The sequence below is a fragment of the Lactuca virosa genome, chromosome 7 (genome assembly GCF_052849685.1).
Source record: "Lactuca virosa cultivar CGN04683 chromosome 7, Lactuca_virosa_CGN04683_v6, whole genome shotgun sequence".
Classification (NCBI taxonomy): Eukaryota; Viridiplantae; Streptophyta; class Magnoliopsida; order Asterales; family Asteraceae; genus Lactuca; species Lactuca virosa.
The window spans coordinates 18,053,914-18,077,957 of NC_136432.1; the positions used below are offsets into that span (position 1 = coordinate 18,053,914).

The window sequence follows — 24,044 nt, forward strand, 5'->3', positions numbered from 1 at the left end:
TAACACAATAATTATAAAAATAAAATGATGAATGAAATGTGATTGACTATTGAAAAATAAATGAAGATATAAATAATAAAATCGTACAAATAGTTTATAAATTTCTATAAAAATTTATGTAAAGTTTATTAGTAAGTTTACCATCCTTATCTAAAATTAACAATTTTAATCATTATATACTTTGAACTCTATATAAGGCAACATAAAATTGGTGATGTGTAAAAACAAGTTCTTTAAGAAACAAACTTTAAGGAAAAGATTTTACTCACCATAATTTGAGAGATGTATATATATATATATATATATATATATATATATATATATATATATATATATGTATGTATAGTTGTACAAAAGAGGGATAAACCTAACAACACAAATATACATGGGAAGAGATAATGAGCTTTGACTAAGACTAAAACTAATCTTTATCAACAATAAATGAGTCACGTGAATAACCTCTATTACCCCCCCCCCCCCCCCAATGCAAAGCGTGGGGCTTAGACCAATACAGAGCTTGTCTCGAAAGTACTCAAACAATGGACGTCGCAAGCTTTTTGTGAAAATGTCAGCCACTTGAGGAAGCAAGGGAACAAACTGAGTAGATAGCTTGCGAGAGGACACCGGTTCTCAAATGAAATAATAATCAATATCAATGTGCTTTGCTCATTTGTTTTCCATCGGGTTTTTACTGAGAAAAATTGCCCTACTGTTGTCACATAGTAAAATCGGGATTCGAAGCGAATCTACCTTGAGATCCTTTAATAGATAAGTAATAAAAACAAGTCCAGTTGCAGCTTTTTCCATAGCGTGGTACTTAGACTCACAACTAGAACAAGAAATTGTTAGTTGCTTTTTGGCACCCCATGCAAAAAGGTTATTGCCAAAAAATATTGAATAACCATAGGTGGAGCGACGTAAATCGATACATCGAGACCAATCAGCATCAGAGTACCCAAGAATGGTCGAAGGCGAGCCTTAAGTGAAAGAAAGCTCGTAGGAGACGGTTGGTTTAACATATCGAAGAATGCGCTTTACAACATTAAAATTATAAATTGTAGGAGCTTGCAGGTATTGACTAACTGAGTTCACTATGTACACAAGGTGTGGACGAGTGATGGTTAAGTATTGTAGATCACCGACTAGAGAAGGTAAAGAGTTGCGTCCGAAAAAAGTTCACCATCATGCAGAATTTGTGACATCCACATTTTTACGGCCAGAAAAAACCGATTTGTTTATGCTTAAGTTAGAGTATTCGTTTAGAAAGACTAATCATGCAGAATTTGTCCCAAAAATATGATAATAATATTATCAAAACATTCTCGAAGAAATATGTCTTATTTATAAAACTCGGGATGACATCGTCAATACATAAACATAATCATAAACGAAGACTTACAATTTCCCAATATACTAACGGTATATATCTCATTAAATCTCTCATTGTGCATGTACCTTTTTATCGCTACCTGTGATACAAAGAACCTGAGTGGGTCAGGTTAGAAAACCTGGTGAGTACATAGGGTTTTCAACCCACAATAATATAATTTATCTCTTTTTTTAAAATATATATAATTCACTCCAAACAGTTGACCTGATTACCCATTCTCGTTACTCTTTCTCTCTCTCTCTCTCTCTATCTCTCTCTCTCTCTCTCTCTTTTATTCGATAGGATCTATCTCAAGGTTTCTATCCTAAGGATTACCATAAGCAATGAGTATAAAAATACTTCTTAAGTAATTGCCATGGGAAAACAGAGTACTCGAATGAACCCACAACCCATACTCCTGGTTTGTGTGATTCATTAACACCTACAGATTTCAAGTCTGCTAGTGTTCCACTGGACTGTCTAGAATAGTCTTTGGTCGTCATCAATACTCTACTTGATGATTGATCTTTGTTGGGCCCGGTCTCTTGCCCTATCTCTAGTATGGTCTCTCGCCATTATTCTATCTATGGTATGGTTTCTCATCATTATCTCTTTTCTTATAGTCTCTAAATATTATCTCATTTCTCTTATCTCTTTCTACCCGTCCTACCTCATATATTATGAGTACAGTAAAAATACATATATAATATTTTTGGAAAAATAGTTATCTCATATAATACAGATATCAGGAACTCAGAAAATAAGCACATATAACATTCAGGAAAATTAAATACTTGATATCTATATGTAAGCTGAAGGTAACTATGCACTCTCTTGATTAATGTGGATGCCTCAGAATTTGGACAGAACTTCGCCTTAGCACTTTAACTTTTCTCTTGACGTAACATGAGTATAATGATTACTAAGTCTTAGTCTAATACTCCTGGTGACTTAATGATAGTCTAGATTCATCACTAATCCCAATGAATACTAAGAGTTCTATTATTTAAGGATCGGCCATCCAGGATAGTTGGGAGGCATGATCATTTCAACATAATAGTTTTTTTAAAATCCAACAACCAAGACAATGTGACCATTCTAGACACCTCTCCTGTAAGTAGATCAATCATTATAACGACGTGCAATTACTGATAAATCTTATTTATAGATTCATAATAATGACTTATGACTATAAATATAAGTTACACTGAAAGAGATAGAGTGTAGCTTAACTTACAGACATTTTCCTGACAAAATTTAGGAAATTGCACTGCCAGAGCTTCTACTCGCTAGCTACTACTACTTCAGGGATCGCAGGGCTTCGCCGAAGACTAAAACTAAGGGAAAACGGGCTAAAATCGAAAGCAACTCGAGAGAGACGATCTTGGGAGGTGTGGGAAGGTAATGAGGCTTAGCCTCCCATTTATAGCTGTTTTGCGGTGCACGTCATGCATTTTAAGGCTGCGTCTCCCCAACCACTTTGTGCCACATGTCTCCGTTTCGACGTTTTCACCTTCTTGCCTCTCCGTTGTCCGCGTTTTCACCTTCTAGAAACGCGTGTTGCGTACCCGGCACACACTGCGCTGGGTGCAAATCGCAGAGTTTGTAAATTCCATAACTTCTTCATATGGACTCCGTTTCGACGTTCTTTGTATCCCCGGAAAGCTATTAACGAGATCTACAAGTTTCCTTTAGGCTCCATCAGCTAATTCTGACTTTATTTTTTTCTTCCCTATATTTATAAGGTCTAATGATTTAGCAAAAATTATAATTCACTCGTACGGACTCCGATTTTGGTGTTCCTTTTACCAAAATTCTTATCTTAAAGAGTAATTCGACTTTCATTTTTGTGACTTTACCCAAAAGTCAATCATTCTCTTTGTACATTTTGACGTCACACATTCCTTGTGCATGCTTGATTTTTATATCTTTATAAAAACCATATCTAATTCATACGGAGTCGGATTTCTACGAAATTTATATTTTCAGGATCGGGATGACGTGTACTTTTTAAATATATAATAATAATATATATGTTTTGGCGTACTTATTTTTATGACTTACGGACTATTCGGCTGATTTTTCCTATTTTTCCTTTATACGAAACTTATATTATATCTTAAATGCCTAGCCTGATATTGAGGGTGTTACAATTATCTCTCCCTTAGGATGATTACATCCGGAATCATCAACAAAACAGGGCTTGTATAATGACTTTGTACGTTACCTTTCCATCCTATGTAATAACTTAACTCTCATGTCTTTTCTACCGAGTTTGTAACACTTATACTTCTTGAATGCTGATGGTGCTACACCTACTCTTCCTCCGAAATTAAGGTCTTTACTTCGATTGCCGTAACATATCGATGGGTCATTTTCTAATGACCCCTCTTTGTATGATGCAATGGTTAGACCTATGTCTCTTTGAGTCAGAATCTAACACGAAAGGTACCTTCTTTCATGTTCTAATGTGATATAATAATATTTTAGCATGTAGCAATCTCTAGCTACAGGTTGCTAAGATCTAATGATGATTTGCAATATGTCTATCAATTTCTTTAATCCTCTCATTCTTCGATCTACAAATCAGGTCGGACACTACGTCGAACTTACTTTATAGATTAGTCGGAATCGATTCAGTATGACCTACTGAGGTCTGAATGATATTTATCTTCGTAGTCATTACCGAAACAAAGATAATGATGGAGATGAACAAAATAACTCAACTGCTAGTGTCTTAGTAACCTTGTGACTTTCCCTGATCCAAGTATGAATCTTGTGCTTCCGGTAGTATAGTCATCTACTACCTTTCAAACCTACTCATATTTGTTCCAGGTATTGTCTTGCAGTTCACCGAGTTATCATAAAAAGGAAATCGCATAGAAAACATATAACATAATTTAGGAAATTGAATTATCTCCGAAAATGGTTGCAAAATTTATTTATTTAACATGTCTATTTCATTAGGTCACTCATTCTAATACTACTCGCTTCCTCCCTCATATCCCAATCTTCGTATAAGTCGCTCTCTATTCCCAGCCTATTGTTGTCTCATCAAGGATCATATGATATGCTCTTGTTTTTGGATTTGGCAGAATATTTGGCCTTGCGGCTTCTTTCTTTAGGAAATCTTGCTTAAAGTGTCCTTCCTCACCACACTTGAAGCATACTTCCTTCTTATCCGTGTATTCATTATCATAGTGACCAGTTCTCCCGTACTTGTAACATGTCATTCCTTCAATACATTCTATAAAGTGCTTCTTTTTGCACTTGCCGCACCACTTCGTCATGTTACCCCTAGGCTTCCGATCTTTTGATGACTTACTCTTCTTATCGGGTCTTGAAGATCCCTCCAACTTTCTCTTTTATCCAACCTCCACCCTCTCTAGACCCTTTTCCCAAACCTGGGTCTCAACATTCTTGGATACTCTGACTGCTGTCTTCAAAGTAGTTTCCATTTTAACCGCTGGACCAAAGTCAGCTGGCAATCCGTTATCAAACCTCTCTATCTTGGAGATTTCAGTAGGCACCAAGTATGGGAATAGATTCATCTTCTCGTTGAATGTGGTGACATACTCATCAACGCTCATCTTCCCTTTCTCCATGTTCTGAAACTCATTATTCATGTCTATTAGATCAACTTCTGAGTATAATTGCATCTTCAACTGGTCCATGAATGCTTCCCAATAAATCTTTAGGGCTTTTCCCTATGACATTGTATCCACCAACTTAAAACTCTAGTCTTCAGTTGTCTGACTGCCAAGATGGTTTTCTGCTTGTTATTGCAGTTACAGCTTTCAAATACCATCTCCATCTTAGAGATCCAATCCATAATCTCTACTGGATTTCGGCTTCCAGAAAGACTTGGTGGCTTGGCACCTATAAAATCCTTATACTTACACCCACGTCCATCATCTCCTCTATTTGGTTGGTTCCTTCCAACCATTCTTGGCTCAGCTTGGCTAACAGTCCGACTGTAGTTTCCCTCCTGTTGGGTCAAAATATTGGTTTATACTTTGCTTTTCTAGTTGATTGTATTTTTCTGTAATGTTTTATGAGTTTACGGTCAGGTTTACGGCCAGGTGGGTTTTTACGGCCGTAAACAGGTTTACGGCCAATGTTTCTCATGTATATATAGGGGTGAGGGGTGTGAGGTACGGAATAAAAGGGAGAGAGAGAGAGAGGAGCTTATGTGTGTGCATTCTAAGGTGTTTTCTAGAGAGAGAAAGTGAATCTTGTGTAAGGAACTTCAATCATATCATCAATATATTCAAGATTCAAGTTATTCTTCTCCTCCTTCTCTTCTATTTTGATCTGGCATCATCCGTTTGATTGGGATTCCGCACCATCAAACAGATCTGATTGATACACAAGCATTTTGGGGACTTACAAGTGGTATCAGAGCTTGGATTGTATCAGTCAATTTTGTCAGATCTGGAGCTTATTTGATCTTATTTTGGAAGGATTTCTGCGTTTTTAGATAGATCTTGGCAAAATAAGGGGGTTTGTTTTTCGTGTTTTTCATAAAAACGAGTTTTTGATCGAGTTTTGGAGCAAAAAGGGGCAAAAATCGTTGTTTTTGGTCGTAACCAGCGAGGGGGTGGCGGCGTGTACGGCCAGCAGCTAGGGTTAACGAGGAGTTTACGGCCGGAGCTTGCGGTCCGAGATTACGACCCTCGGAGTTTACGGCTCACACGTGTACGGTCAGCGTTTACGGCTCGCATGTATACGGCCGGAGTTTGCCGTCCTCGGTGGTTTGTGGTCCAGCATCGTTTACGGTTCGCACCTCGTCTCGTTCTCAGCCTCGCATCGCATCGCCTCGTCCTCGCCTCGCATCTCAGCAGCAGAAGTCCTCGCAACTTGCTTCCATTAAAAAAAGGAAGCGAAGTTGAGGGTGCCGGGGATCGAACCCGGGTCCCTTGATTCATCAGCCTCACACCTTAACCAACTCATCTAGGCTGGGAGATGATTTCCTCCTTCCGTTTTTAATTCTTAAAGATTCGCTTTCTCGTTTCTAGTTTCGCAAATTTAACATTTTTAACCCCAAAAATCGATTTCCTTTACTTTTAAATTACTTTTTCAACCCAAAAAAAATTAGTTTTTATTTTTTGACTTTTAATTTTGATTTTTTACTTAAAATTTTGACTTTGACTTTCAATTTTGACTTTTGACTTTAAATTTTGACTTTCTCGTTTAACCTTCAAAATTTCAAATTTAGCTTTTCGGTTTGAATTTTAAGTTTGACTTTTTTTTAATTTGACTATTAAGGTTGACTTTTGAGTTTTTAGTCAAAGAATTTAGCTTCTAGTTGTGCTTTTTATGGTTTTTGAGGTCAACGAGGGAATTGAAGACATGAAAGAGAGTCATCAGGATATGTTAAGACAAAAGTTTTACATGTTCAATTATATCCCTGGAGAAACCCTGGAAGCTCAGTTGCAGCAATTTACTACACTTACTACTGAGATGAATATAGCTGGGATCTTCTTAACTAAATCTGAGATAAACAAAAAACTGCTGAATTCACTTCCGAAATCGTGGGATATGAACGTGGCTGTCATCAAGAAGACAAAAGATCTCAATCGTCTTAGTCTTGCTGCTGTAACTGAAGAACTTGACGCTTTGAAGTGTGGAAAAACAATGAGTTCCGAAAACATCCCGGTCAATGAAGTTTCATGCTCTCAATCATGTGAAGCTACGATTAAACTTCTTCGTGAACATAATGATTTGCTAAAAAGGGAAGTCGAGGACCTAAAATACGAAGGATATCAACTCAGGAAAGGACAGAAACCCCTAAAGGCTGAATTAGAATCAAAAACCAAAGACTTTAGGAGGCTTCAGGAAGACTATAGTAATAAATGTGAAAATTATGACTATGTTAAGAGACAACTTGCTGAATTAACTGCTGAGCTTGACACATTAAAAAGCAAATTTGAAAATGCAGATTTTGATTTTAGAAAATTTGATGTGTCAAGCGAAGTAGTTGTGAACATGATAGACCATTGTTTGCAATTTAAAAATAACCAGCAAAAACGTCTAGGGTATGATAGTGTTCCTCCACCTTTCAATCATAACTACACATCCATCCCTATGACACAGGAAGAAATTGACAGGGAGGCACATCTTCAATATGGCAAACCAGCTGGATTTGTGTCAGGAGGTATTCAGGTTGAAAATACTAATGCTTCTACTTCCTATGCAGATCAACCACTAAGCCAATCCAAGCAAGCAACTGAAGAGAGTGTGTCTGATAGTAAAGTAGCAGAAGATGAGAACAAGGAGAAAACCATTGAACAAACCAACATCTCCTTGAGCTCTGAATCTGTTGCTTCGAACTCAGCTGCTTTTGATCAACCTGCTGTTGAGAAATACAGGCCACCAATTCCAGTGAAACAGAGTGCCTGTTGTAATTGTGCTTGTGGGAAAAATAAGAGACAAGGCAAGGATACGCCACCAGGGTCAGGAAGAAACAACTTCACAGTGAAGAAAAAGACATGTTTTCACTGTGGATCACCTGGACACATTGCCAGAAATTGTCCTAATCGCGCATATGTTCCCTACTATGCACAAGGCTGGCAGAACGCGCCAAGAGGGAGATACTTCAAAAGAAACCCCTCAAGGTCACATTCAGACCATGGTGACTGGAACGCGCAGAAGGCCGGGAATCCAACTCCCAAGAACAAGAAGGGAATGCCAGCCAAGAAGTCCAATCCAAGAGATGCTCCAGCGAAACCAAGACCGGCTAGGTCAAATTCATCTCGGCGATCGGCTTCGAGTTCAAAATCAAGTGTCGAGGCACCCATCCGATCCAACAAGAAATGGGTTAAACCCAACTACAAATGGGTTCCGAAAGCTCAATCTCCCAAATCAACTAATGACTCTAATATTTCTACATCTTTTGTTTGTGATAAACAGGACATGTCGTGGGAGAATGTTCCTTGAAAAGATGACAAAGGTCAACCCAGTTTCAAAATGGACTGGGTTCCAAAGACCAACTAATCCCGCTCTGTGTCGGAGCAGCTATGGAGGCATATCATCAAACTTCGGTTTGTTGGTAGTGGCTGTTCTAGGCACATGATAGGGGACATCTCTCAACTGTACAACATTCATAACTTTGTTTGGGAGTATGTGTCCTTTGCGGGAAAGGAAGAAAAGAAGGGATCACACATGGGGTTAGTGCTTAATGACATGAAGAGTTTTCGGATATGTTCTGAGATTATGTGTGCTGTTCTCAGACCTTCTGGATGCAAATTCAATCGGTGAATTTACGGTTTGCGTTTTGCTCTCTATACTCCTGAGTTTATCTTAAACTGATTCTTTTCAAAGACAATTTTTCATTTTCGTATAGTTTTTCGTTAGTAGGTATTGTTTGGGAAGTGATATCAAGAAAGTGATAACGGGCAGTCTAAAACCAGTGTAAGGGACTGAATCTGAATTGTCTAGACTCTGTGTTCAATGTGCTGGTAGGCACGAAGGATTTGACAGTGTGGATTTAGTTAGGATAGTTTGGACTGACCATACGACGCTCGGGTAGATTAAGCAGTGAGATAAACACGGGAACCTACATGATACACTAAATTAATACGCATCTAGAACAGTGGTTCAACTTTTCCTTGATGTACGGACTTATGTCCTTAATTCTGGTTCTGATAGGGCGACTGGGGGTTCTGATAAAGTAGGTCTGTAGGAAATTATTTTCTTGCTTTCTATCTGTCAGTCATATGTTGCCTCCTTTGCGTGATCGAAAGATCCGACCTGGATTGCAACATATGCAACTCTATTTCTACGCACCTCCTTATCTATGAAATTCTTTCTATCTGTTAGTTATATGATGTCTCCTCTGCGTGATTGAAATGATCCGACCTGGAACACAGCATATGTAATATTCTACCTCTCAATCCCTCTATCCTAGTTAGCCATATGTTGTCCCCTCTGCGTGATTGAAAGAGATCCGACCTGGGACACAACATATGCATCTATTTCTAAATCTGACTTCCTCCTTAATAATTTTTTACTCACCTAAAGTAAGGAGTCCTTAGGAAGTTCTTGATAACCAGGGTATATCGGGAAGTGGAGAACACGTTCTAGTGCAACTAAAATTGAACCATTTAGAGGTTGTCTGTAGATCTCGTTGCTTAATTTAAGTGGACAACAATACCCGTGGTCGTCGTCAGCAAAATAGTTTATTTAGAAAAGTTTGTCAATATTCTTCGTGTTTAAGTGGACCACAATACCAGCAATTGACTAGATCTATTCATGAAGGTGAAGATTCTGATAAACAAAGTTAAGACTGTCTCACAACTTTGATCCCAAATATTTTTGTTTTTGTTAAATTTGTTCATAGTTTTTCTCTATGCACAAATTTAGGGGGGGAATTAAAAAAATTCAAAATCAAAAAAATAGTGTTATATTCTGTTTTATTTCTTGTTCAAGAAAATCAAAAATCCAAAAATATTTTTGTTTCTGTTTTATTTTTTTCAGAAAATATGAAAAACCCAAAAATATTGTGTGCTAAATTTTCTTTTAGTTTTGTTTTGTCTTGAAAAGTGAATTCAGGTGAAGATGAAACTCATGGAGTTTGTGTCGAAGATTTATGAGTCAAGGCTTCATCCGTGATCATCAAAGAATTCTCATTCGAAGGAGCAAGAAATGAAGATTATTCTTTCGACATTCAATCTTTCAACCCCAGAAGCAAGGTGAAGCTGCACTTAAAGATTAGGTGACGGATTGCATTGAAGCCTCCTCAATCAGTCTGCTGCTATCTTGAACCTGCTGAAGTGATCCAGAAGATTAGATTTCTCTATTGTTCTCTATGAAGATTCTCAAGCTGAAAGCGCTATTTTTCAATAATTTTTTCAAGAAGCCTTCTCACCCAACGTGTGTTCAATGCCAAATCCTGAAGAAAAGCCCAACCGCTCAAGATGAAGTCATTCATTGAAGATTCATCAAGTTCATCTTGAAGTTGTGAAGAAATTTGAAGATTAATGCTGAAGCCAAAGCTCCCAATGAAGATTAACAAGAAAAGCCAGCTACTTTTTAGGGGGAGCTTGTTGGGTCAATTAAGAAAAGAAAGCTATAAACCAAGGGGGAGATTGTTGGGTCAAAATATTGGTTTATACTTTGCTTTTATAGTTGAATGTATTTTTCTGTAATGTTTTATGAGTTTACGGTCAGGTTTATGGCCAGGTGGGTGTTTACGGCCGTAAACCCTATTTACGGCCAATGTTTCTCATGTATATATAAGGGTGAGGGGTGTGAGGTACGGAATAAAAGAGAGAGAGAAAGGAGCTTATGTGTGTGCATTCTAAGGTGTTTTCCAGAGAGAGAAAGTGAATCTTGTGTAAGGAACTTCAATCATATCATCAATACATTCAATATTCAAGTTATTCTTCTCCTCATTCTCTTCTATTTTGATCTGGTATCATCCGTTTGATTGGGATTCCGCACCATCAAACGGAGCTGATTGATACACAAGCATTTTGGGGACTTACACCTCCTCAGAACGTTCCTCGTTCAAATCACGTTGCACAATGGGTGCAATAATTTCTCTTCCATTTTCCCGGAGTAGACACCTTCTCTCCTCCATTTGACGGTCTTGCATCATCTACATCACTTACTGAACTGTTGCCATCGTGATAGGTTCAGGTGCACCTACTACCTCTGGTGCACGTTTAATAACTCGTGTTTATTAAATCAGAATATTCTTTTAAAAAGACAAATCATGCGGAATTTGTCCCAAATACATGATAATAGTAGTATCAAAACATTCTCAAAGAAATGTGTCTTATTTATAAAACTCGGGATGTCATCGTCAATACATAAACATAAGCATAAACGGATACTTACAATATCTCAATATACTAACAGTCTATATCTCCTTGAATCTCTCATTGTACATGTACATTTGTATTGCTACTCGTGCTACAAAGAACCTGAGTGGGCAAGGTTGGGAAACCATAATAATATAACTTATCTCTTTTTTTAACAAATATATATATATAATTCACACCAAATAGTTAACCCGATTAACCATTTTCGTTACTCTTCTCTCTCTCTCTCTCTCTCTCTCTCTCTCTCTCTTTCTCTCTCTCTCTCTCTTTCTCTCTCTCTCTCTTTATCTCTCTCTATCTATCTCTCTTTCTTTCTCTCTCTCTCTCTCTCTCTCTCTCTCTCTCTCTCTCTCTCTCTTATTCGATAGGATCTATCTCAAGGGTTCTATCCTAAGGATTACTATAAGCAATGAGTATAAAAATACTTCTTAAGGAATTTCCATGGGAAAATAGAGTACTCGAATGAACCCACAACCCATACTCTCGGGTTGTGTGATTCATTAACACCTAGAGATTGCAAGTTTGCTAGTGTTCCACTAGACTGTCTAGAATAGTCTGTGGTCATCATCAATACTCTACTTGATGACTGGTCTTTTTTGGGCCTGGTCTCTTTCCCTATCTTTGGCATGGTCTCTCGCCAGTATTCTATCTCTTATATGGTTTCTCACCATTATCTCTTTTCTTATAGTCTCTAACTATTATCTCATTTTTCTTATCTCTTTCTACCCGTCCTACCCCATATATTATGAGTACGGTAAAATACATATATAATATTTTAGGAAAAGTCGTTATCTCATATAACACCGATATCAGGAACTCAGATAATAAGCACATATCGCATTCATGCAAATTAAATACTTGATATCTATGTTTAAGCTGAAGGTAACTATGCATCCACTTGATTAAAGTGGACGCCTCATAATTTGGACAGAACTCTGCCTTAGCACCTTAACCTTTCTCTTGACGTAACCTAAGTATAATGATTACTAAGTCTTAGTCTAATACTCCTTGTGACTTAATGATAGTCTAGATTCCTCACTAATACCAATAAATACTAAGAGTTCTATCAAATAAGGATCAGCCAGGCAGGACAGTTGGGAGGCATGATCATTTCGGCATAATAGCTTTTCTGAAATCCAACAACCAAGTCAATGTGACCATTCTAGATACCTCTCTCATAAGTACATCAATAAGTATAATGACATGGAATTACTGATAAATCTTATTTATAGATTCATAATAACAACTTATGACTATAATTATTATTTACACAGAAAGAGATAGAGTGTAGCTTAACTTACAGACATTTTCCTGAAAAAGTTAGGAAATTGCACTGACTTAGCTTCTACTCGCTAGCTACTACTACTTCAGGCATCGCGGGGCTTCTCCGAAGACTAAACTAAGATAAAACATGCTAAAATTGAAAGCAACTCGAGAGAAAAGATCTTGGGAGGTGTGGGAAGGGAATGAGGCTTGGCCTCCCATATATAGCCGTTTTTGGGGTGCACGTCGTGCATTTTAAGGCTAAGTCTCCCTGGTCACTTTGTGCCATGTGTCGGGCTCTCTGTGGTCCGTGTTTTCACCTTCTAGAAGCGTGGGTCGTGCACCCGGTGCGCACTACGCACAGCGCAAATCGCAAATTTTGTAAAGTCCATAACTTCTTCATACGGACTCCATTTTCGACGTTATTTATATCCACGGAAAGCCCTCAATGAGATATGCAACTTTCCTTTAGGCTCCATCATCTAACTATGACTTTAGTGTTTCGTACCTATTTTTATAAGGTTTAATGACTTTGCAAAAATTATAATTCACTCGTACAGACTCCGATTTTGGTGTTACTTTTACCAAAATTCTTATCTTAAAGAGTAATTTCATTTTGGTGACTTTACCCAAAATTTAACCATTCTCTTTGTACCTTTTGACGTCACACATTCCTTATGCGCAGCTGAATTTCATATATCTTTATAAGAATCATATTTAATTCATACGGAGTCGGATTTCTATGAAATTTATATTTTCGGGATCGAGATGACGTGTACTTTCTAAATATATAATAATAATATATATGTTTTGGCGCACTTATTTTTACGACTTACAGACGATTCGACTGATTTTTCCTATTTTTCCTTAATACGAAACTTATATTATATCTTAAATGTCTAGCCCGATTTTACCGGTGTTACAGCATCCAACAAGTTAGCACGAACCAAAATATCTTAGGCATATTTACTTGACTCAAGAAAATACCATTATTGTTATATGCAACCTCCAGCCCAAGAAAATAATTTAGTTTTTCCCAGATCTTTTATAGAAAACTCTTTATGAATGCGACCGATAAGTTTGCGAAGTAGAATTGGATCACTTTCGCTTAAAATAATATCATCGACATAGAGGAGTAAGTAGATTAGACTTTATCGTTGGTGAAACACAAAGAATGAGGTACCAGACAATGGAAGATTTTACGATTGGACTAAATGTGTAATTGTAATCAAACCCAGGAAGTTGAGTGAATCCTTGAGCGATTAAATGAACTTTATGTCGATCAATAGATCCATCTGAAAGATATTTCATTCGAAAGATCCATTTAGATCCTACAATGTTCATATCAGGAGGTCGGTGAACAAGATCCCAAGTATGATTCGTGCGAAGAGCTGAGATTTCCTCATTCATGCAACTACCAATTTAGGATGTTTGGCAACAGACTTATATCCTTTAGGTTCTGTAGTGGTTAAAAGTGAGGAAATAAGAAGAGATGAGATGGTAGCAAAATCCACAAAATGTTTTGGTTTACGAATGTTGGCACGAGCTCGAGTAATCATGGGATGGATACCAATGCCTAGTGAACCAGTAGGAATTTGCACCAGTTGCAAGGGAGTATCAGAAATAGGCAATGAAGTCGTAGCAGGTTGTTGGATTGGAATGACCGGTGTGACTGAGACATCAGGAGACATTGTGGGACAAATCACACATGAATTTTGTATATTAGTTGGAGATGACGATGACTGGACTCGTGGTGACTGATCCGACAAAGGTAGTGGATTTGGTTTGTCAAAATTAAGGAAGTCTATTTCAGCAGGAGAGACAGATGATGCTCTTCCTGCATATGGAAAATATAATTCATCAAATTGAGAATGCCTAGTAAAATAAATATGCTCATGCGAGCTTTGCGGACCAAGGCAACAAAACCCCTTGTAAAGAGTACTATATCGGATAAATATGCAATGAGAGCTTCATGGGGCTTACTTGTGCGATGCATAGTCTCGTAGACATGGAAAAACCCGACAACCAAACGGGTGAAAATTACGATAGTTTGGAGATAACCAACAACATAGTTCGTATGGTGACTTGTTATCCAATACAATAGATGGTAGGCGATTGCTTATATAAGCAGCCGTGCTAAAAGCCTCAACCCAAAAATGTGTAGGTATATGAGAATGACATAGCATAGCAAGCCATGTTTTAGTTATGTGTCGATGTTAAAGTTTTGCATGACCGTTTTGTGCTAGAGTATGTGGGCAAGACATGGAGTGATGAATACCAAATGAATGAAGAATATCCCGAAGACGAGAGTTGGTGAATTTTGTGCCTCCATCACCGTGAAAATGTTTAATGGTGTAGTTAAATTGGTTTTCCACAAGTTTCTTGAATTTCACAAAAACATCAACAAAAATCTGATTTTAAGTTCAATGGGTAGAACCAAGTAAAACTTGAGAAATCGTCAACAAATATAACATAGTAACGATACCCAGATGAGGATGCAACCGACGAAGGACCTCATAAATCACAATGAATTGTATCCAAAACATGTGCACAACGTTTAGGGTCAAGAGAAAATGACATTTTTTTTCTACTTTTGGCCATTTGACAAGGTGCACAAAGTGAAGGATTTTGTAAAAAATATGTTAAAGACACCTTGCCACTCTTATTCAAGAATTTAATAATGTCAAAATTAAAATGACCTAACCGGGAATGCCACAATGCAAAAGAACCACGTAATTTCTTATAATTTAGAGCAGAATTAAAAGCAGCTTGATCATGCTCCAACAAATAAAGGCCATATTCATGTCTCCCTGTTGTTAGTGGAAGTCGTGTGTCCCGAGTCTGAATCTGAAATGAAGTATCAGTGAAAAGCACATCAACAGGATAATCTTGGGTAAATTTTCTAATTGATACAAGATTTTTAGTTAAACTGGGAACCACCAAAACTTTCAACAATTTAACATAATGAAATAGAGTATGAGCACCAAAATGAGAAATAGGTAAAGCTTCACTATTACTAACAATAACTCTATCATTACTTGAATAAGACTATGCATTTTCCAAGTTGTTGATAGAAGGAATCATATGGGCAGAAGCTCAGGTATCCATATACCAATCTGATGCATTATCAGTTTGAGAAACATTACACTTGGCTGAAAAAGAGTCATTTAAGTAGGTTGGACTGGTGGCTGTCGAGACCACCAAATAAAAAAAACCTTAAATACAATGACATACAAAATGAATTGTAGTATCGGTAATAAAGATGGAATCCACAAGAATTGGTTTGAATCAAATCTATGTGTTCAGTTTCTATATAATAAAAATAAAAAATGAAAGGGGTTTTTTCTTAAAATATTAAATGCAATAAAAACTAATTTAAAAAAAAACTAAAATAACAAAATATAAAATCTATAAAACAAAACGTTCCAATGTGTGGATGAATCGTAAGTTCAACTATTTGACTAATCATCATAATTTTGTGGTGCAATGGGTTTGATGGATACCAATTTAGCTATAACAATCTAAGAAGCTTGATATTACCTAGACTTTTCTTAGTTAATACAATAGCTAGAGAGGCTCATAACACATTTTCTTAGTTAAGTCACAATTTCCATGAAACATGTAATTAATGAAAATTAACTAGCATTAAGATTTAAAAGCCACCAAATCCAAGAGGAGTCAAAATGCTTTCACTACCATGTTCGAGAACATACTTTCGTGATTGTGTGAAAGGAAAAAATCACAATAACCATTTGTTGCTTGTTAATTTGAAGATCTATTACGTAATCAATAAATTAACCAACTAGTTAGACATTCACATATCTAAACTCATGATTAAAGACAAATTAACATAGATATATGTTTTACTATAAAATACTTTCATAGAATACCCTCAAAACCCACACAAAATTACTCATAATCATTTAATTGTTCTCTAGATTCACCAAACATTGGAAACAAAAACTACTACTCATAATAATAATAACAATAAAAGCATAAAAAATTATACCAATACTGATTGCCAAATGGAGATAACCAAAGCTTCTTGAAATCATCACTTCTTGTTGCTCTAAAAACTCCATCCATAATCAAAGTATTAATACAAATATTAACCTAAACTAATCTAATTAAAAAGATAAATAACTCATTAACAAATTATGATGGTAAAATCATAAATGCAATGTTCCAAAAAATAAGAAATAGCAAAAGAAAGGAGACACCAAGTAGGGACGAGCATTTGGACCGAAAACCCAAACCAAAATCCAAACTGAACCGAACCAAATTAGGCCCGAATAAGCAATTTGGTTCGGGTTTAGGGTATCTATATTAGGCTTATTCGGTTCTTGAGGATTTTCGGTTCAGGTTATTCAAATAAGAGCTTATTCGGTTTTAAATACCCAACCTAGAATTGAATAGTCATTTATTTTCAATCCTAGTTATTTTGGATATGGTTAAAAATTTAAGATTCATATTTTAGTTTTGTTTTAGTTTGGGCGTTGAATGTTTAATGTTTATCTTATATATATATATATATATATATATATATATATATATATATATATATATATATATATATATATAGAGAGAGAGAGAGAGAGAGAGAGATAGGTTCAGGTATTTAAAGTAATTATTGTGTTATTGTATGCATAAATGTGAGCCAATCAAAATTAAATAAATAATTAAATAATTAAATAAATAAATAAGGGTAATTTAGTAATTTGTTTAGTAACTTCCAAAATAATCTCTATAATCATGGTATTGACTTTTAACCTAATCTCTCCAGTTTAAATCTCGTTCCCCTCTTTATCTAAAAACCAAATCTTGGCCGATCTGCAAAATTGGAATAGACTACAAACCGGCCAACTCGTAGCCCTCAAGAAAACCCATCTGGAGATGGACGAGGAAGGCATCCCGCCCACCGCCCTCCACGAGATCTCCCTCCTCCAGATTCTCTCCAATTCCATCTATATCGTCCGCCCCATCTGCGTCCAACACATCCACCATAACGACAAACCCCTTCTCTACCTCGTCTTTGAGTATCTGGATATCGATCTCAAGAAGTTCATCGATTCTCATCGCAAGGGCCCTAATCCCTCTCCTCTACCTCCTTCTCAAATCCAGAGCTTTCTGTTTCAGTTGTGTAAAGGTGTTGCTCACTGCCATGGTCACGATGTTCTTCACAGGTATCCATTTCCTTAATCTCTACCTCTCATATTCCTCTGCCCTCTTTTTTTTGTTTGGTTTAATAACTGTTGGAAAAAAATATCAGAGATCTGAAGCCACAAAACTTGCTGGTTGACAAAATATCTAATTTGTTCATTTCTTGGCTGGTTCGATCGTCATCAACACATGAAGAAGGAAGAAGGATTCACGAATGGAGCAGGGGAAGGACGAAGGTGGTTACAGGGGGTTCCGGTGGTGGCATGGTCGAATGCTCACAGTGGCAGCAATCGATTCGGTTTGGTGGTTTAGTTGCGGTCATCGATCATCAACAGGTAAAAGAATATTCTTTTCACTCTCTCTCTCTCTCTCCCTCTTTTTTTCCAATTAATCAAAATAGGTAAAAATGGTGTTTTGGGATGTTGTTTGTTTTATCATGAATCTATGAAATGAACAAATTAGATATTTTGGGTTTGCTTTTGACAGAAAATTGATGGTTGTTTGTAGAGGTGATTGGGTTTGTTGCTTTCACAGGAATGGGAGAAGGAAGAACACGAATGGGGGAAATTCCCTCTTTTTTTTGTTGGTTTGTTGGGTACATAAGGGCAAGAACAAGATTGTTCTTGTATTTCTTGACTGGAATCCATGTAGAATGAAAGGAAACATGGGGTTTATTAAGAGGAAACGTAGAAGAGAGGGGTGAGTGGGGTTGATCTTGTGACAACATCTATTGTGAAAAGGAAATACTTTTTCCTTTGGAATGGAATCATGAATTTTAATTCTGTTGGAATGGAATCATGAATTCTAATTCTAATTCTGTTGTATGAAATCACGAATCCAATTCTGTTGGAATGGAATCATGAATTCTAATTTTGTTGGAATGGAGTATGAATATTTTCTCACTGATTTATGCATGTTCTACAATTCTTGGTTTTCTCACTGATTTATTTTTCATTTGCTAATGCATTATTGGAATCTAAACTACAATTTGGTTTTGTTTTCACAGAAGTTGATGCTTGAAGAACGGACCACAAAATTGAAAGTGATTCTAAGCAACATTGTTATTTTAGAATGTATTAGTGTCGTTATTAGATTTTGATGTTTTCTTTCCCGTTTGAAAGTTTTTTTAGTTTTATTCTTTAACAATAAATGTAATTCTTAACAATTGTTACCTGTATTCTATAATAAATAATGTATTTTTTGTTTTTATTCTTCAATTGTTTGTTCAAGAATTTGTTATTCTACAAGAAGTTTTTAAAGTCATGATCAAGAAATAGGTTCAAGAATATTTTTATTATTTATGGTTCAAGAATATTTTTATTTTTTGAATATACTCATAAACATATTCTGTCAAAATGTCTGAATTAAAAGAATTATAATTCGTAAAATCGGATTTTTAAAATTAATAGAATCTATGATCCCTTAAAATATGCAGTTTTCCTTTATTAAATCTATATTAATTGACTAAAATACTCTTGTAATTAAATTAGATGATATTTTCAATTATATTTAATTAAATAATATATATTAATCACTTTCTTAAAATAAGTAAAATTGATTGACCCACATTTATGCATACAATAACACAATAATTACTTTGAATAGAATAATCTAAGCCTATATATATATATATATATGGATTTTTTGGGTTTAATGTTTAGTGTTTAATATGTTGCTTCAAAACTATATCTCAAGATTTTCGTGTTTACAATAATATTTTAATCAAAAAATTTGTTTCTTTATAAGTTTTTGTTATGGAATCATAAGCTACAAAAGTAATAAAAAAATACAGTGTTTATAATCATATTGTAAATGTTATTCGACTTATTAGGATTATGGAATCATAATATGAGTTATTTGGTTCTTATCAGTTATATTAGGTCGTTAATCATATTTTAAATGTTGTTCGGGTAATAACCGACCCGGACCGATTAATACCCAAACCGGACCGAACCCGTATTAGATTAATCAACCTGGGTTTCGGTTCCTCCAATTAGCCTTATTTAGTATGGGATTATTCAGGTTTGGGTCGGTTCGATCCGGTTCCGACCCGAATAACATCCCTAACAACAAGCAAGAGGCGACATCCCCCTTTTCTTCTCCTTAACGGCATGTGAAAGTTGCGATGAAAATGCCCTACTATTTTTTTACATTGTTGTGTTCTCTTCCCAGCCACAAACACAAGACAGTGGACTCAATTAAATTGCTACTGGGCTGTTGGAAAATACAATTGGGCTCATGATATTACGCTAACTAAAATCCAAAAATAGGCTGCCAAAAGCTCTATGTATTGGCCTGCCAAAAGCTGAAGCTGACAGCATTATGCATTGTTGTTAACGAGGCCAGAAATTGCATCAAAACATGTCGGAATCAACTCATTTTTGGTGAGATCGAAGATCAACGAGTTGGAAAGACGTATGCAAATTTCAGCTCAATCGGATAACGTTTTCCCCTCCGTCTGATGTTTTGAAATAAGTCGCGCAAAGCTGTCAAAATCCGAAAGTTAATTTATATTGCTTTGTTTTTTTCTTGTCACTCACGGATTATGCTAAGAGACTTCAATTGTGTTTGTAAGACATTCAATGTGGCTTTAAATATACTCCAAAATATCATCTTGCTCGTACAAATTTACACAAAAATAGCTTAAACGGTAAAAATATCCAAAACAATAAATCTAACGATTTAATGCAAAAAGAATATTAAAAATGCTATAACTAAAAGAAAACTAAGCTAAAATATAAAAAAATCAAGCTATCAACAACCCTCAAGGTTAACCCTTCCTTGTCCTCAAATAAAACAATACGAAAAAGTCAAACATAAAAAAAATGACAAATGCAAATTTATCAAGACTAACACAACAAATGCTTTTCTCAAATACTTCATAAAAAAAACTAAACCAAAGTTATGTACGTTGCAATTAATAAACCAGATTAATAATCATGCAAAAAATCCAACTTATACCCAAGTGTTGAAACAAAAACGGAAATTAGAAATTTCAAAAAAATGGAGTCAAGCAACAAATATAACCACTAAGCCTAACATGTCAATTTCAACAAATATAAACTAGCTAAATAAACTTAAAGTATCATCAAAATGACATTACCATACAAACACCATGAGAATACTAAAAAGAAGAAAAAAATTGAACATATAAAAATATGAAACTAACTAAATGCAATGCATAAAAAACTATCTTAAATGCTTAAAAAATACAAAATAAAGAAAAAAAAATAAAACATCATCCCCCAAGCTTGAACCTTACTTGTCCTCAAGGAAAACAAGAATGAAACAAACCTGGAATGACAAAACAAACAAAATAAAAAGAATGAACACCTTCGATAGCAAATCAAAACATCGTTTAGAAATAAAAACCTTCATTGTAGATTTAAGAAATACTTTAAGGGCCGATCATTTGTTACATTTCTAGCAAATAGACACATATGAAAGAGATACAAAGCTACCTACACATACTTCACTAATATGGCACATATGACACAATTTGTGGTCCAATCTAGCCTTCATATCACAAGAGGTTGTCATCCCCTTTGTATACCACTCACCATTCACAAGTCTCTTCCAAATCAAGGAAACAAACCAAGAAAAACGAGCTATAAAGAGGATACTCGAGCAAAAGATGATAATACCACTCACCATTCACAATTATTTTCCAAATAAAGGAATAAGACCAAGAAAAACAACCAAAGAAACAAGCTATAAACAATAGTTGACAAATCTACAATTATCTAAAGGTACTAATGCTCCTACTAAAATGAGATCCATGTAAAGATGATACTCGTGCAAAAGATGATAATGGAACATTATTGTAGTTGTCATCAAAAGACGAATTCTAGTCTAAAAAGACATCAAAACGGAAATGAAATATATAAGAAGAAATCTAACTTAAACATCTAATAAAAGAAAAATAATGCAACTCGCTTGACCCGATCCTTATTATTATTATTTTTATTATTATTATTATTATTATTTATTTTTTATTTTTTACCTTTTTAGATAACAAAACCCAAAAAATACAACTACAAATACAAATACAAAGATTTAACCTACTAACATAAAACCTATAAAAACATAACGAGGAAAATACTAAAACATCGGACTATATCCGTATTGTATGTCGTGATAATATCGGACTTTTCTAAACAATTTCTTTTAGAGTAAATTATTGAAATCGTCCCTATGGTTTGGTCAAAATTATGTGTTTGGTCCCTAATATTTCTTTTGCACTCGGACCGTGCTTATGATATGAGTTTGTAGCGTTTTTGGTCCCTCTCTCTTAAAAAGACTATAGTGCCCTTTATACTTCTTTTTTAGTTTTTTTTTAATTTGTTTACTATTATTTATTAATTATAAAAAATATATTAAATAAATTATAGATAAGTGGGACCCACTAAGCTACTACCACCACCTTGCAAAGGAACCGACAACCACCTCCCCCTTTCCCTCCGCCAACGACCACCCTTCACCTCCCACACCGACCACCCTTCACCTCCCACACCGACCACCCTTCACCTCCCACACCGACCACCCTTCACCTGTGTTACTATTTCAAATTTCAGAAACAACTAAACACCAAAATCATAAGCAAACCAAACAAAACACCAAAATCAAAGATCAGACTTGTGTTCCAGAAATTGAAATCGATATCAAAATCAAACATGTTTTCTTATTCAAATTTTTGAAATCAAACCAAACACCAAAATAAAAAAAACAATCCAAACATCAAACCTGTTCCATAAATCGGTGTTGAAATCAAAATAAAAAATTCAGAAACAAAATTGAGTTCCATAAATGAAAATTGAGATGAATAATGTTCTTATTTCGAATTTCAGAAATGAAAATCAAAATAAACCTTGTGTGGTTATTCAAAATTCAGAAACAAAATTAAGTTCCATAAATGAAAATCGAGATCAATAATGTTCTTATTTCGAATTTTAGAAATGAAAATCAAACCTAGGATCGATTTACAGAGCTAGGGTTGTACACACACAAAGCTACATCGATCTGCAGAGTAAGGGCTGTGAGACGGAGTAGATGTGAAACAGACTAGACGATGGTGGTTGTCGCTGACATTTCCGGCGAGAGACTGAGGACGGCGGAGTAGCTAGGGCTGTACACAAAAGCATCTCGATTTTGCAGATCTAGAGCTGTGAGGCGGAGTAGATAATATAGGAGGTGGTAGTCCAGTAATGGAAGGTGGATACGGTCTGATAATGGTAAGCAACGGCCTTTGAGTTCAGTGATTTAGGGTTCATAAATCGAACAATCACGCATAAATCGAGCGACGATGGAGGAGATGCATCAGGTGATTTCAGAAAGCATTGTATCATCAAAAATCATTGTGGTGGTGGCGTTGATGCCATTCATCCTCTTTGTTGTTGTACATAAGCATCAAAATGCACATCCGACAACTATCCAGCAGTTCCGGTGGGGGTGTGGTGGTGATCGGCTGAGCTCTATTCGTTTGTGGTTCTCTTCAAATGATTAACAGAGATGAGAGAAAAAGAGAAGGTTTAGAGGAGATGAAGAGGTAGGGGTGGGGGGTAATTCATTAATTATAGACAAATAATTAAAAAAACTATAAAAAAAAATAGAAAGGGTAATATAGTCTTTTCAAACCTACAAGGACCAAAAACGCAATAAACTCATACCACAAGGATGGTCCGAGTGCAAAAAAAGGTTAGGGACCAAATGGGTAATTTTAATCAAACACAGGGACGATTTTAGTAATTTACTCTTTAAGACTAAAATCAACAAAAATGAACTTAGTAAGATCAAAACTTGACTTTTCTAACAAAAATAAAGACGTATAAAATTTCCGAACAACTTTTTAAAACAATTAGCCTTTGATTTATAAAACTCAAAAAAAAAAAAAAAAAAAAAAGCTATGTAGACACTTATATAAACAAAAGCAACAATACTAAAAAGAGATAGTTGTCTTTTTTTATATACAAATTAGAGACAACATCTTTGTACAAGCTATATTAATAGCTAAACAACATATAATATAGCAAAACTAAATGAAAAAGCTAAACATAACTAAACAAAAGTTAAATTAAGATCAAATAGGAAATTGTGTCTATATCGTGAGATGATATGATATGAAGTGTAATCGATAGACACTAAAAATATCAAAATAGTAAAGTTCTAGTTCTTGTTCCCTTCTTTAAAAGATCGTTATGCTTAATAAGTAATACGCTCGTGGGGGCATGTTTCTAAGACTTTAGGACTAATTTGTCCCACACATCATGTCATGCTTGCAATAAGTCGATTCATTTGCATAAATTGCTTGTATCTCTACCCTATGTGTGTTATAAGAAGATTTGACAAATAAAAGTCCATGTTAGCAATTTTATTGTTTCAAAAAGATTTGCATATATGGCGCATTAAGACTTGCAATTAAAGATGTT

The 24,044-nt window shown here is 35.5% G+C and overlaps 1 pseudogene; it reads left to right on the top strand.

The window, feature by feature from the left end:
- Positions 1–17,352: 17,352 nt before the first annotated feature.
- LOC145126437 (cell division control protein 2 homolog C pseudogene) lies at positions 17,353–18,222 on the top strand (annotated as a pseudogene).
- Positions 18,223–24,044: the final 5,822 nt, after the last annotated feature.